This window comes from Odontomachus brunneus, unplaced genomic scaffold (genome assembly GCF_010583005.1).
Source record: "Odontomachus brunneus isolate Ranch 3 - 2012 unplaced genomic scaffold, Obru_v1 Obru_scaffold_104, whole genome shotgun sequence".
NCBI lineage: Eukaryota > Metazoa > Arthropoda > Insecta > Hymenoptera > Formicidae > Odontomachus > Odontomachus brunneus.
In genome coordinates this window covers 304,365-318,675 of record NW_022639554.1, presented here as the reverse complement: position 1 = coordinate 318,675, position 14,311 = coordinate 304,365, and the positions used below count along the sequence as shown (strand labels likewise).

Sequence of the window (14,311 nt, the reverse complement as noted above, 5' to 3'; positions counted from 1 at the left end):
TATTTTATCTAAAGCAAGTTTCAAGTAATGAATATTAATACATATGTCTCAGACTCGGATTAATAATCGTTACTTGGAACTTGTTCCATAAGATATTTAAATTTGAATTTAAATTTATTTAGATTTCAATCTTTTATTGGAATCGTGTAATATACATTACATCTGTAATCACAATTCAGCTAAAAAACTCATATTCAATTCTGAATTCAAATCTAAATATTTCACCTGAGATAAATTTGAAGTAACAGCTTAATTAATCGGTTTAAAATAATGGAATCAATAATCAAAATTATTTGATGAAAAATTAATGTAATTTAATTAATTGAGAAATTAATTTAATCGTCATATGCAAAGTCAAACAATTTCATCGATTGCGGAAATTAATATTTCCGCTTTCCGTTCTTTCTTGATGTTCCAATCTCCTTTTTATTAGACGTCATCGAGGTGTTCTGTCTTACACACTGAACACGTCGTGTCTAAATATTCGCGCGTTACCAATTCAGAGCTGTGCCTGACAGACCAAAAGTACCCCACAAAAACGTATGTCGAATTCACGTCGAATCCACGTAGAGTTCACGTGGAATCCACGAAATCACGTGCATGTTTTTGTGGGATATCGCCTACGATACGATAGTAGTTACGTTTTAAAGTCGGAACACTGACCTAGCAAATCGACCAAGTATCTATTCTCATCGCGCATCTCTAAGTTCGTGGAAAATGAAAAGTTTCATCGAGGAATTCAGCGGATCTTTTCATTTTCCACGTGTTTGCCTAAGGAAATAGACACATGACGGATTCGTAGACCAGTACTACGACTTTGAGACGTAACTGCGACCGCGTTGTAGACAACCTTTAGTGTTTGGCGCGTCCCAGGTAGAACACAAAGTCATATAAAAGTCAAAATGGCGTTAAATGACATAAAAGTGACGTCATTTTGACGTCAAACGATACCAGTTTCATGACAGTGATGTCAAAATAATATCATCTTGACATCAAAATGATTTTATGTTCCACCTAGGGTGTTGTTATTGTCGTTACACCCGATTCTTGGGTGCTCTCGGTGGTTGACCGCTGTGAAACGGTAAACACGACATATGCCCATACAGAACAAATATCCAAAATACATCTGATAGATATCCTATAGATATCGCGACATTTATAGGATATCCATGAGATGTATTTCGGATATTTGTTCTGTATGGCTGAGGATACCAAAAACCGAGTCGGCCGTGTTTAATTGACCGACGAAAGAATAGTCTGGAATTTTGTAAACAGTGTGTAATCACGGTACACGAATGCCTAGGTACGACGCGTGCCACCTGGAGTATCAGGCGGCAAGGCCATTACAACATGAAACGGTGCGTGCTGTTCCGTCAGTGAATTGAATAGAACGACCCTCATGGTGGGTTTTGAATGAAACAGCTGACTCGTCGAGGCAGCCATTGGTCGCTTCTGCTCGAGCCATCGATGTCGTCCACGAACGTCAGCTTGTTCCGAAAGTTGCGTGTGGGCGTTGGAGACATGAAGGTGCAGAACCGACAGCAATCGATTCTCTCGTCAATGATAACATCAATTATTTGCATTTATCCGGAAACAGGATCTCAGTAATCAACAAGACGGATTGATTTGCGAGGATCTTCACGCCACGAGGTCGCATTTTCGACAATTTCCTCGCGAGAAACGACTGGAGAATTTCCCAAAGTTTCGGAGTAACACAAACGTGAGTCTTGCGAGCGTTTGGATGACAGCTGCACCTGCCACGGTCGGCAAGATCTGAGTATCCACCGGAGAGAGAGATGCAGCCTTCGTTAACACAGAAATCCGGAGAATACGGACTCGTTATCGCCCGGTTGGCCGCGCGCTAGAAACGGCGTTGCTGTTCTAATCGTGACGCAGGCGCAGATGTGACACCGCAGGTTCTACCTTATCAACCGAGATTACATCCCCGGGGTCTCGCCTCGGTCGCGTACGAGGAGTCATCGCGTGAAAATGACGAGGAACACCTTGCGGCGTGGACGTTGGTCGCGTGTGATCGCTCGCGTGTGAACTCGCCCGCTTGCGAGACTCTCGTTTTCCATCCGGAGCTGCACGTCCGCGCCTTTGGCGAGCTCGTCGGCAGAAAAACACCGGTAAGTAGCGGACGATTGACGTACGTGTATTACTCGACGTACTACGTACACAAATACACGTACTACGTGCGTGCTACTGAGCGGACGTGGATCGTCCTCGTGCACGCTGCGAGCCTCGGGCAAATCGTCGGCGAATTGCAAATCGGCCGCCGTGACTCGTCGTGCAATTTGGTTATCCTGACTTCCGGTGATCGATGGTGGTCAGTAGTGTACGAAGTAAATGGAGGAACGAAGGGCGCGGGATAATCTTGCGAGCGAGAGAAAGAGACGAGGAGGACAAGTAGCAGCAGGAGGAGACGTTTCTGGTGTGTTTAGAGAAACGGCTTCGAGGAGACGCAAAATGTCAAATAAGGAAACGCTTCGCGTGTCGAGATTGGTTACGTGCATCTGGTTTTTAACGATGGAATGAGAAGGAAAATACCTCGGTTATCGGTGATTCAGAGATAGAGTGCTATAATAATTTCTCGATACGCTCGAAATTATTCCGGTTTCTTTCAAGCAACGCGCTGATCTTGATTTTGAATTAAGGCCGAACATGCATTGTTCCAAACGAGTATGCCGAAATTTAAACAGTGGAACCATTTCCCGTAAAGTCGTAATACTGAGATTCAAATACCAGGATCATTTTCGGAAATACAACTTTACTGAAGTATTGGAATTGTTTCTCGTTGCCCAGCTAGGAGTGTATTAGTATCTGCACCACGCGAGAGAAGAAATATCTAAGAGATAAAATAATATTTATTTGGTGAGTACTAATAACATATTTATTAATATAAAGTATTTTTCAAATATTTTAACAATATTGTGTACAAAGAAAATAATATACAAACAAAGAAAATATATTTTCTTAAAACTCTTTAGCTTTCCATGAAATTTTTTTAGTTTCGAAATATTTTCTTATCTTTTTATGGAAGTAATTGTTTATTCTGTTTGAATAAAAGATTAGGATTTCATGTCTAAGATTTTATGCGATTTAGATTTTTCGAAGAATCTCAATATAAGAATTTCGATTTAAGTAAATATGTTAGTATACTGTATATTAAATAAATATTTTTTATTGTTTAGATATTTGTTTTCTCAATATATTCAATCGAGTGTGTATTCAAGTGAGTAGATTTAATGCACTTATGTGTACTGTTTTCGGGATAATAATTCCTCCTCGGAGCAATTGTATACTTCGGGAAAAATCTAAATCGCATAAAATCTTACACATGAAATCCTAATCTTTTATTCAAACAGAATAAACAATTACTTTCATAAAAAGATAAAAAATATTTCGAAACTAAAAAAATTTCATGGAAAGCTAAAAAGTTTTAAGAAAGTATATATTTTCTTTGTTTGTATATTATTTTCTTTGTACACAATATTGTAATTTCGAGATGTTATCTCGATGTTCGGATCTCAATATTATGATTTGACTAGAAGTTGTCCCAGTTTCTGAACAGTTTCGAAATTTTGATTTTTCGGGGCAGTGCATGTTTACTGAGATGAGTATTCACGGTTGTGACTCGAGTACACGATGATATACCGCACAAAACACGCATAACGATGTTTCGTGAATGATTTGTAGATTTAAGAAGTAAAATTCAGTCGCTCATAGCTCCGACACGGAATTCATTCAAGCGAAGACTATCCGGTACACAATAGTATACGCAGGATAGAGTTTTGGACGTGAATGGAGTCTACACACGCGATTTATGAAAAGCAGTTTATACAAAACCGGACACCGTCGCATTACTCACGCTACCGTATCTATTTACGTTCTACGGCTCTCTTTACAATAGTTCCAGTGGTCGTCCATTTCATAAATGCCGCTGAATTTATTGCGGACCGGTTTCGCGGATTCCGCTCGTTCCGTGTATAATTGATAGTTGCTTTCCCGACATTTTGCAACGAATAGATCTTTGTATTTTCGCGTAATCTCGATCGAATCTCCGATCTTTGGATCTATAGATTATCCCACACAGAGATAGTATTATCGACAGATTGCGGTCTCATACGCAGATTTGCTAACGGATTTACACCAAGAAGGATTTATTTTGCGATCTGCCTTCGCAAATGAAGGTTCCAAAATTGTATACTCCCGGCAAAATAATTTTTTATCTCTATCCTTCCATTTGTATAAAATTCTTGTTGAGTAATTTTCGCGGGAGAATTTTAACATAATGCCGCGTGACATGAATATAGATAACGACGCTTGCGTCTCATTACCATTTGTATTACGCTTCATTTCGTCTTCATTACTGACATTGACGAAGACTGAACACCTCACAACATTGACGTCATTTTGACTGAGCGAAAGCGAATCACGGTTCTCTCTCTCTCTATCTTTCTCTTTCTCTCAGAGACGTCACGAGTAACGTCATACATTTGGAAAATCGATTGAGCCTGAGTATAGGCTCACCTCAACTTTCCCACCAGTCGTAGCTGAAAGCTCGATAGCTGAAACGGCTATATAAGATCTTCAATTTCAACTTTAGCTTCAAGAAACTTTAATTGAGTTTATCTTCCATCTGCATCCGCCGACGCGTTTAACCTTTTTATATATGACTTATCATTTATATTAAATTAATTTTTAATATTACAAAAAGATTATAATCAAAGAAATAGGATAACAGCTCCAATTATGGATCGAGTCCCAATTTCGGGTCAAACTTGATTTATTAATATATATTTAATACATATATTACATATTTACATATATTATATATTTAATACATATATACATATATATTTACACGTATATATGTATATATACGTATATACATATATACGTGTACATATATTTAGTACACGTTATATAATGAAAACACGAAAAACATTTCTTTTCATATTACTTAGTTCTTTTACAATTATGTTTTAAAAGTCACGTGTGCAAATATTCTTAATATTTAAGAAAAAAGTCTAGAATATTAGTTGCACTAAGACAGAAAAATGATATATGTATTTGTCCCCAATTATATTTTTTGTTTGTTTTAACACAAAAATAGTAGTAATAATATGCATAATAAGATTAGTATTAGTAACATTATAGTAGAATTTAGTAAACAAATGATTTTCTCTTCATCATAATTTATAATAAATATTTCTTAGTATGATTATAATTGTAAGTATCAAACATTATAATTATAATTAATATCAAACATTATGATTATAATTATAAATAACAAATATTTTTTTCTCAATGTGCTTTATTGACTCTTTAGATTTACTAGGTATGTAAATATGAAACCGGAATTTTTGTATAGAAAATACACGTTTATTATATGAAAATGATAAAAAATATTTTATTCGAAGTATTGCCCATCGCTAGCTATATATTTTTCCCACTTGTCTGACAATTTGTGGATGCCACGCCAAAAAAACTGTTGCTCTTTTGAGGCAAACCAGTCATCGAGCCATTTTCGTACATTTTCATAAGAAGTGAAGCACTGCTTAGCAAGTGCGTGTCCCATCGATGCAAATAAATAGTAATCGGACAGAGTCAAGTCTGGTGAGTAAGCCGCATGCGAAAGTATTTCCCAACTAAACGCCTCAATCGTTTCCTTGACCAGTTTTGCTGTGTGTGATGGTGCATTATCATGAAGCAAAATCACTTTGTATTGTCTTTTTTTATATTCTGGTCGTTTTTCACGCAAAGCTTGATTCAAATCGATCATTTCTTGTCGGTAGCGTTCGGCTACCGACAATAAATATTAATGGTTTGACCAAGTTTTAGCAGCTCATAATAGATCACACCCTTCTGATCCCACCAAACACAGAGTATTGTTTTCCGTCCATAGCAATTTGGCCTTGCAGTCGATGTCGATGGTTCGCCTGGAGTTACCAATGATCTTTTACACTTAGTATTCTCAAAATATATCCACTTTTCATCGCCAGTCACAATTCGATGGAGAAATGACTTTCTTTTGTACCTGGCGAGCAGCATTTCGCAAGTGGTTTTTCGGTTTTCCTGCTATCTTTCATTCAGTTCATGTGGAATCCATTTTCCCATCTTCCGGATCTTTCCCATGGCTTTCAAACGTATGGAGACGGCTTCTCGTGTCACATTTAATTGATTCGCGAGTTGTTGTTGCGTTTGAGTGTCATATTTATCCAACAATGCTTGCAATTCACTGTCTTCAAACTTTTTCGGTGGTCTTCCACGTTCTTCGTTTCTCACGTCAAAATCGCCACTTTTGAATTTTTTAAACCACTCAAAGCACTGTGATTTACCAAGAGCATGCTCACCGTAAGCTTCGACAAGCATTCGATGCGATTCTGCAGCAGTTTTCTTCAAATGGTAACAGAAAATCAATGCTGTCCGCAAATCGTAGTTTCCAGGCACAAAATTCGACATGTTCAACGCTATTATAAACTATGCTGTTGTATGAAACTTGTATTGTTGTGAGTTGAAAATCTTTGTCAGAGATGTCAACAAGGAAATGGCGCCAATGACGCGGCTTGACGGTAACTACATTGACAGCTAGGGCCATCTATGGGCAAATTCCGGTTTCATATTTACAGACCTGGTATAAAACTGTTAGTAGGTTGTGCTATACGTCTACACCATTATTCTAACTCGAAAAGACCCGTAATTTAGGACCGTTATCTTAAATCCATTCTTCCGAAACAGATGACGAGTCAATTTCACGATCGTGTATTTATAAAAAAAGTTAACAAAAGTCGCGTCGAGCAGCGGTCTAATATCAAGTATAAATTATACTGCAACCCTTATAGAAATATCATACTAAGAATCATTGATAATTACTTATTATCCAGTATTTTTAATACTGAAAATAAGTAATTATTAATGATTCTTAGTATGATATTTCTATAAGGGAATTCTAAGCAGAATCGTAAGTTTTGCAACTTTCTTGTAAAATTCGTAAGAACTTATGAATGGACTTACAGTTCTATATCATATATCGTACAATCATTTGTAAATATCGTAAATTACATGAAACCATAGATATTTACGAGGTATTTACGATATACGGTACGTATAGAATTGTAGATCTACTCATAAATTCTTATGAACTTTACGAGAGCAAGTTACGAATCTTACAATTCTATTTAGAATTGCAGCATTAGTTTCAGATTTGTCTCAGAACGTTTGATAACTAACAATAACCAATGGCGCGATTCTGATTAAAAACAGTCGTGACTTCGACTATCGCGACTGTGTTTAATTATGTGTTATGGCAAGCTTGTTAGCGTATTGCGGTCGATGTGTAAAGGTGTGCCGCACACAATGCGACCTCGGCGAGCTCTTCGCGTGCCGAGTAACGCAATTAGGGTTCGCGCAGGTGAATGATGAACTACGATGAACCGCACATGTCCACTACTAATTACGATCTCCGCGCTAATTAGAGATCGACATGAGTGTCGATCATGACGGCGGCTGGGAAATTTGCCCAGCAACGATGTCTGTCTACATTTGACATGCGAATTCGAAAACGTTTGAAATGTATAATTACTCTAGTAGAAATTGAATCTCGCTGGTGTTTAGCCACGGGATAGTAAATTTGTGTCTGACTTCATCACCAGCCAATAATGTAACGCTTCTAGTTACATAAATAACTTGGAAGACGGTTAAACAAGTGAAATTACAGTGTAATAAAATAAAGAGTCACAAGTAGTTTCTAGTCAGTGATATAACGCTCAATTCTGCCTTTTTGAAATTTTTATTAAATTAACGTAAGCTCAATTTTAATTTGGTATCTAATTTATACTGAAATGCTAACAGCGATATAATTGTTAAATCATATTGGGTTGATATCCACAAGTTTGTACGAATTTTCGTTTAATTGACACTCGCATATTGATATTAGGAGGGTAATTGGCCGTATACAGTTGACCATCTATGTATATCTTTGATAACTAACATTTTAGAGTATATCTTGTATAAAATTCAGCATATCTTGTATAAACATATCTTGTATATCTAGCATACAGGGTTGGGAAGTAACGCGTTACTTGTAACGACGTTACTATTTCGTTACTTTTTTTTGGTAACGATTTGGTAACGCCGTTACTTTTTTGTATCAGTAACGAAAAAGTAACGGCGTTACATTTTCTTTAGTAACGAGTAACGAAATTCATCGTTACTTATATCGTTACTTTTTACTATGATGGCTTCTGTACACAGAACGCGGCAACGCTTGTCACGTGATGAAAGTTTGCACATGATAAACAATTAATGTACTGCTTTCCGTAAAGCCCATTCTACAATAAGCAATAAATCTTAAGTCATAATAAAATTGACCAATCATAGTCGACTATTAGAAGAATAATCCACTGTAATTGGTCAATTTTATTGCGACTTAAAATTTATTGCTTATTGTAGAAAGCCTCTAAAGCGTGATCTACAATGAGAACTTAAGCCATAAAATTTAAGCTTTAATCTCTAAGCCGTAAGAAATTATTTTTCTTATAATTGACTGTGATTAGTCAACTTCTTAGGCTTAGGATTTAAAGCTTAAATTTTATGGTTTAAGTTCTCATTGTAGACCACACTTAAGGGGCGTCGCACACGAATTGACATAACAGTAACATAAGACGTGTTAACGAATTGACATAAGATGTACCGTAAGAACTGACCAATTACTTTGAGTATTGTTGAATCGTAAGATTGCCATTTTTGTGAATACTCGATTGTAATTGGTCCATTTTTACGGTACGTCTTACGTTACTGTTATGTCAATTCGTGTGCGGCGCCCCTAAAGCCCATTCTACATTAGTCGCAATCGCAAGATCGCAAGGAAATTGTACCAATCATAATTGATTATTCTTCGATCGCAAGAAGAACAATCGACTATGATTAGTCAATTTCTTTGCGACCTTGCGACTTGCGATTAATGTAGGATGGGCTTTAATGTAGGTTATGTCGTTATGCAATAATGTGTGCTTCCCGCTTAAATATCTTATATTTTGTCTTTATATATATATACCCTTATAGAAATGCAATACTGATAAGTAATAATTTGGCCAGTGATAATTACTGTCGTTCAATAATTTTATTACTCGTACGAGTAATAAAATTATTGAACGATAGTAATTATCACTAGCCAAATTATTACTTATCAGTATTACATTTCTATAAGGGTAATTTATGTACTGTCTCTTCTACTATTCGTTTTATATGCCAATTTTAACTTTTTTTTTTTTACAAAAGTAACGGAAAGTGACGATTTTTTTATCGTTACTTTTCAAATAACGGTAACGCGTTACTTTTTAGAATCAGTAACAAGTAACAGTAACGAGTTACTTTTTACCGCAAGTAACGGTAACGCGTTACTTTTAAAAAGTAACATTTCCAACCCTGCTAGCATATCTGTAGCATATCTTGTATAAATAATATTTAACCTTCTTGGCCGTGGGTCTTTTTTGACCCAGAGTAGTTTCAAAGTTCACACAGTTTTTGTAATATTCTAAATACAAATGTGATACTTCGCGACTTTTCGAGTTATTTTAGAAAAAGTCAGTACATATTGTACTAAATTACTTTATATAATGCTAAAATAAAAGATATAAAAAATACATATATGTTAATTAAATAGTGAGTTCTCACCATTGGGTCTATCTAGACTTTGAACATGACCAAAGTATACCCGAAACGAACACGGTTAGAAGGTTAAAGAAATACAATTTTTTTTGTTATGGCCTTTGAAAATGGAAGGCATTAATGAGTTTTTTAGGTGCATTATACTTTTTTATTTCCACAAAAATTGTTAGTTTGGACGGATATATTCGATCGACTCATACTTTTACAAACATATAAAGCAGATGTCCTGTTATCGTCTCCACTATTACCATTACTACGCTAAATTGATATTTTTGATATTTAAATATTTTAAGGACTAACATTTTGGACAACTAATTGTGAAAAGCTGGTATAAGAATGATTTTTCTCTTACATAGTTTAATATGTTATTGTTTAATAGTTTAGTTGAAATAGTTGATAATTTAACAATTTCTTTACCACTTTGTTTTTAGAAGTTTGCAACGTCTGGAAAATCATAACCACGTGCACACAAAACTTTCGTACAACGCTGCATTAAATTATTTATAACATTATTACTGTGTAATAATGATCTATTGAAATTACTATATATAGATAAAACATACATAAATATTTGTACAATCCTGCAGAATTATATGTCTTATAATTTCTTGAAAAAGGTGTCTAAAGATAACGTATAAAACGATGTTTCAAATGAGAGTATCCTTTTAAGCTATCAATCTTTTCGGTTACAATAGTTAAAAAATTGTAACTTTTCCTTCTCCTTTCTACATTTCTCTCATTTTCATTGCGCAAGTTAAATGTAATAAATTATTTAACTAGCGTGCCTTTATTCGCTACAGTTTACTTGATGACAATAATTCGTAGGTCGTTACGCCTTTGAATATAATTTAGTTTGTCAACAATATCAGGAGCGGACCAGAAAACACATATATAAATAGTTTCTCAATATTTCTACCGGACAGTTTTTGAAAGTAAATATTTAAATTGTGGGCAAAGAATATTAAATCTAAAGTACGTTTAACTCTAAAGTAACGTCTTGCACACGTACCACTTGTAAAGTAAAATTACAGAAAAATATTACACAAAAGTAATTTTTTAAGAAAACATTTAGAATATATTATTATGGCAGTAGAAGATTGGTGTCACGTCGCGTGTTATATTGACGGACTTGCACGGAGAAAAATAATTTTGCTCTTTTAGCAAAATCGTTGTTGCTACTGCGACACTTAGTTTAAAACATAATTGTAATTTCTTATAATTTGAATCGTGGTACAATTGAAATTTTTGCCTATGCTCAATGCAATAGTTGTCCGAATTGTTGTTGATAGATGTCGTCAACAGATCAATTTGCATCTCTGCAATACGTGCCGTTCGGACAACTATTGCACTGAACATAGGCAAGAGTTTCAATTGCATTACAATTCAAATTGTGAGAAATTGCAATTATGTTTCAAACTAAGTGTCGAATATATGTACTTTCAAAGATTCACCATATTATCTAATCCAGCATATTCTTTTTTTATCATGGAGGATTTTGTTACACGTTATGTGCGACAATACAATTCAACGTTCAGTTGTCCAATTGGGAATTGGGGATGTTGTCCACATAGTAAACGGAAAGATTTATGATAGAATGTATTTGAAAAGCTTGGGAACTTTTCCTGCATTTTGCACCTTAGATAAAACTTAACAATCGTACTGCATTGAGAGAAAAATGTATGATATTTGGAACTATAATGGCATAGTAAAAAGATTATAGTTAGGAATATCTTTTTTATAGTAAATGTCACCATAATGTTTGTAATATTTACAATATAAGCATAGTATAATTGACTCATGTAAAACTTTTACCAAGAATTATAATTATTTGAAATAAAAAACATAGTAAGATAGCAAATATTAAATGGTAAGAGAAATTAACTATTTTATATAGTCAATACAATTGGAATATTTGGAAAATATGGGTACATATAACTATATTCTCAAAGCGTGCCTTACTATACACATAGAGTAATAAAATGGTGACTATAAATCTGTGTTCATTCTGCTATATCTTCATGTTTAGATGAACTATAAATATATGTTTGAGGCCAAAATAAACTATAAAATATAGTGAGATTATAATTATTCCAACTATTTTTTCTCTCAATGTAGATAAGGACTTTTGCACGTAGAAAAATTTTAACCGTAACCGTAAAGTCGTAAGAAAACTGACCAATCAGAGTTGATTATTCTCCTTGCGTTCGAGGAATAATTAACTGTGACTGGTCAGTTTTCTTACGACCTTACGGTTACGGTTAAAATTTTTCTACGTGCAAAGACCCTCAATGCTGCTCAATGCCGTTCGGAAGCGACATCTCTGGCGCTATCCCGAGCGCACGGCGACTACAGAGAGAATCATTGTTACTATACCAAATGATACAGCTGTCAGTCTCTCAAAGTCAAAGGTTGCTATCCTTTAAGACCTGCTGTCCATGTATGCTCGTTTCCACCGTTGCCCCTCTTCATCCGATGCAAATCGATAGAAAAAGCCCCGAGGTCGACATCAATTTTTGGGCAGCTTATATTCATCCGACATTACTTTCTCTGATTATTATCTGTTTCGTTTATTACAAAACTGTAATATTATAATACTGTAAAACTATAATACTGTAGTACTTAATAATACTATAATACTATAACACTGTAATATTTGACGATATAAAATCGTTCCTTTGGAAAATGTGAAACATCACTTGGAACGTTTCTTCGCCAGAAAAGTACAAGAGTTTTATCAACACATTTTAGAATAAACAGCATATCGTGATATATGACATCTTGACAACGGTTAGATCACCCGATTCTATATTTCAGTGAATAATCAGCCAGTGACGATTTAATAATGAGTTAGAAAATTTAATCTAGTTTGCAACTAGTTACTAACTTTTGATTTAGATCATCTAGTTACATTCCTGCACGGGTAACTGTACGTCGCAGCTGGACATTGTAAGAAGGTCACGGATAAATTTCGGGATCGAGTCGGCCACGATAAGAGAGATGGAATTGCCGCGAAGAATTGTTCGTTCCATTTCTTCTCGTGGCCCGTTGAAAATCTCTGTCGATCTTGATTTCACGGATCCTCGTTCCCGCAAATCATCATTTCGAGATATCTCCCTTATTTTCATGAATCATCGACTCGAGACATCTCTACGATTCTTGATTCTCTCGCGAATTCTCACCCGGTTTTAACTAAAGTAAGTAGTATATGCTGAAAAAACCATAGTTAATTATTTAAATAGTTAAATAGTTAATAAATACATTTGATTGAGCGAATATTGGCAATGGAATATTTAGTAATTAGTTTCGAGTATAGTAATAGTTATCATCTAGTAATAATTACAAAATAATGAGTAAAACAAATTAGTATCAAATAAAGTAAGAAACGCATGTGCAGAAAAAAGGACATTTTTGGTTGGAAAATATCTTTATTTCTAACATATTAATCTTCAAGTGAGATTACATAGCGTTAAACGAAGATAAATTATTCACAAGAATATATTTTATATGATTTCTTCAACGAAGAAGAATCTGTGTTCTTATTACTAAAAAATAATTTTTATTAATGGAAAACACAAAATATTGAACTGAGAATATGACTTTTTTAAATATATGTTATGCTCCACATTTCTTTACCCACTTAAAACTGATATACTCAAATTAACAGTATTGTTGTTTTAAGCAAAGATATATAATATATAATTTTGTTGAAAGGATTTTTATATCTTAAATTTCAATAATGTCATAATTTTATTTGCATATTATAATAATTTCATACGACAGACAATATGATTACTTTGATGACAATGATATTTTTTTTAACGATGACAATGATATTTAAAAGCATTATATTTTCCATACGATATTTTGTGCTTTCCATTCATGAAAATTATTATTTTTCAATAATAAGAACGCAGGTTTTTCGTTGATTCATATAAAATATATTTTTGCGCGTAATTTATTTTCGTCTAACGTTATGTAATCTCATTTGAAGATTGATATATTAAGAAAAAAAGATATTTCTCAAATGTTTTTTCTGTGTGACCGACGAGAGCTGGACGCGGATGTTAGTGCGGTCAAATTTTTTTAATCACCAGTTGATAACAATGTTTTTCTACTTGGCTTAAAGGCAAGATCCACGTCTCACGGTCCAATCGAACTGAAAACATCCGCGATTACATGAACGCGCCTCGTGTCACGGTAAAATGAATACGCTGATATCGCAGTAAATAAGTCACTTTGAGGATTATAACGACACGAAGAGCGTTCGTGCATTTTTCATGTGGCGAGACACGCTACGCGCTTCAAACATTCAGTGCACTTTGTGTACCTTTATTTACTCGCCGCAAAGGTGGCTGTAACGAGGGGGATGAATCGCGTCCAAGTCCCGGGATGAGTTCGGGCAAGGCAATGGGAGGGTGAATTTATGCAACATTAAGGTCTCGCTCGTTAAGTTCTTCCCTGTTTCCTACTCACTCTCTCTCTCTCTCTCTCTCTCTCTCTCTCTCCTTTTCTCCTTTCTTTTTCGCCTCGCGAAACGGATCGAGGTACACACACACACACACACACACACACACACACACACACACACACACACACACACACACACACACACACACACACACACACACACACACAC

General features: G+C 35.0%; 1 protein-coding gene across 17 annotated transcripts in view; it reads left to right on the top strand.

The window, feature by feature from the left end:
• Positions 1-1,926: 1,926 nt before the first annotated feature.
• LOC116849050 (protein retinal degeneration B) overlaps positions 1,927-14,311 on the top strand; it is a 77,960-nt gene continuing 65,575 nt past the window's right edge. For 14 of the 17 annotated variants that reach the window (XM_032825798.1, XM_032825796.1, XM_032825795.1 and 11 more), the window contains exon 1: positions 1,927-2,129. The gene's annotated coding sequence lies outside the window, so the exon portion shown is untranslated. Of the gene's footprint in view, positions 2,130-2,173; positions 2,875-14,311 lie in introns of those variants that run through there. The other 3 variants (XM_032825799.1, XM_032825790.1, XM_032825785.1) reach the window with 2 other exon arrangements.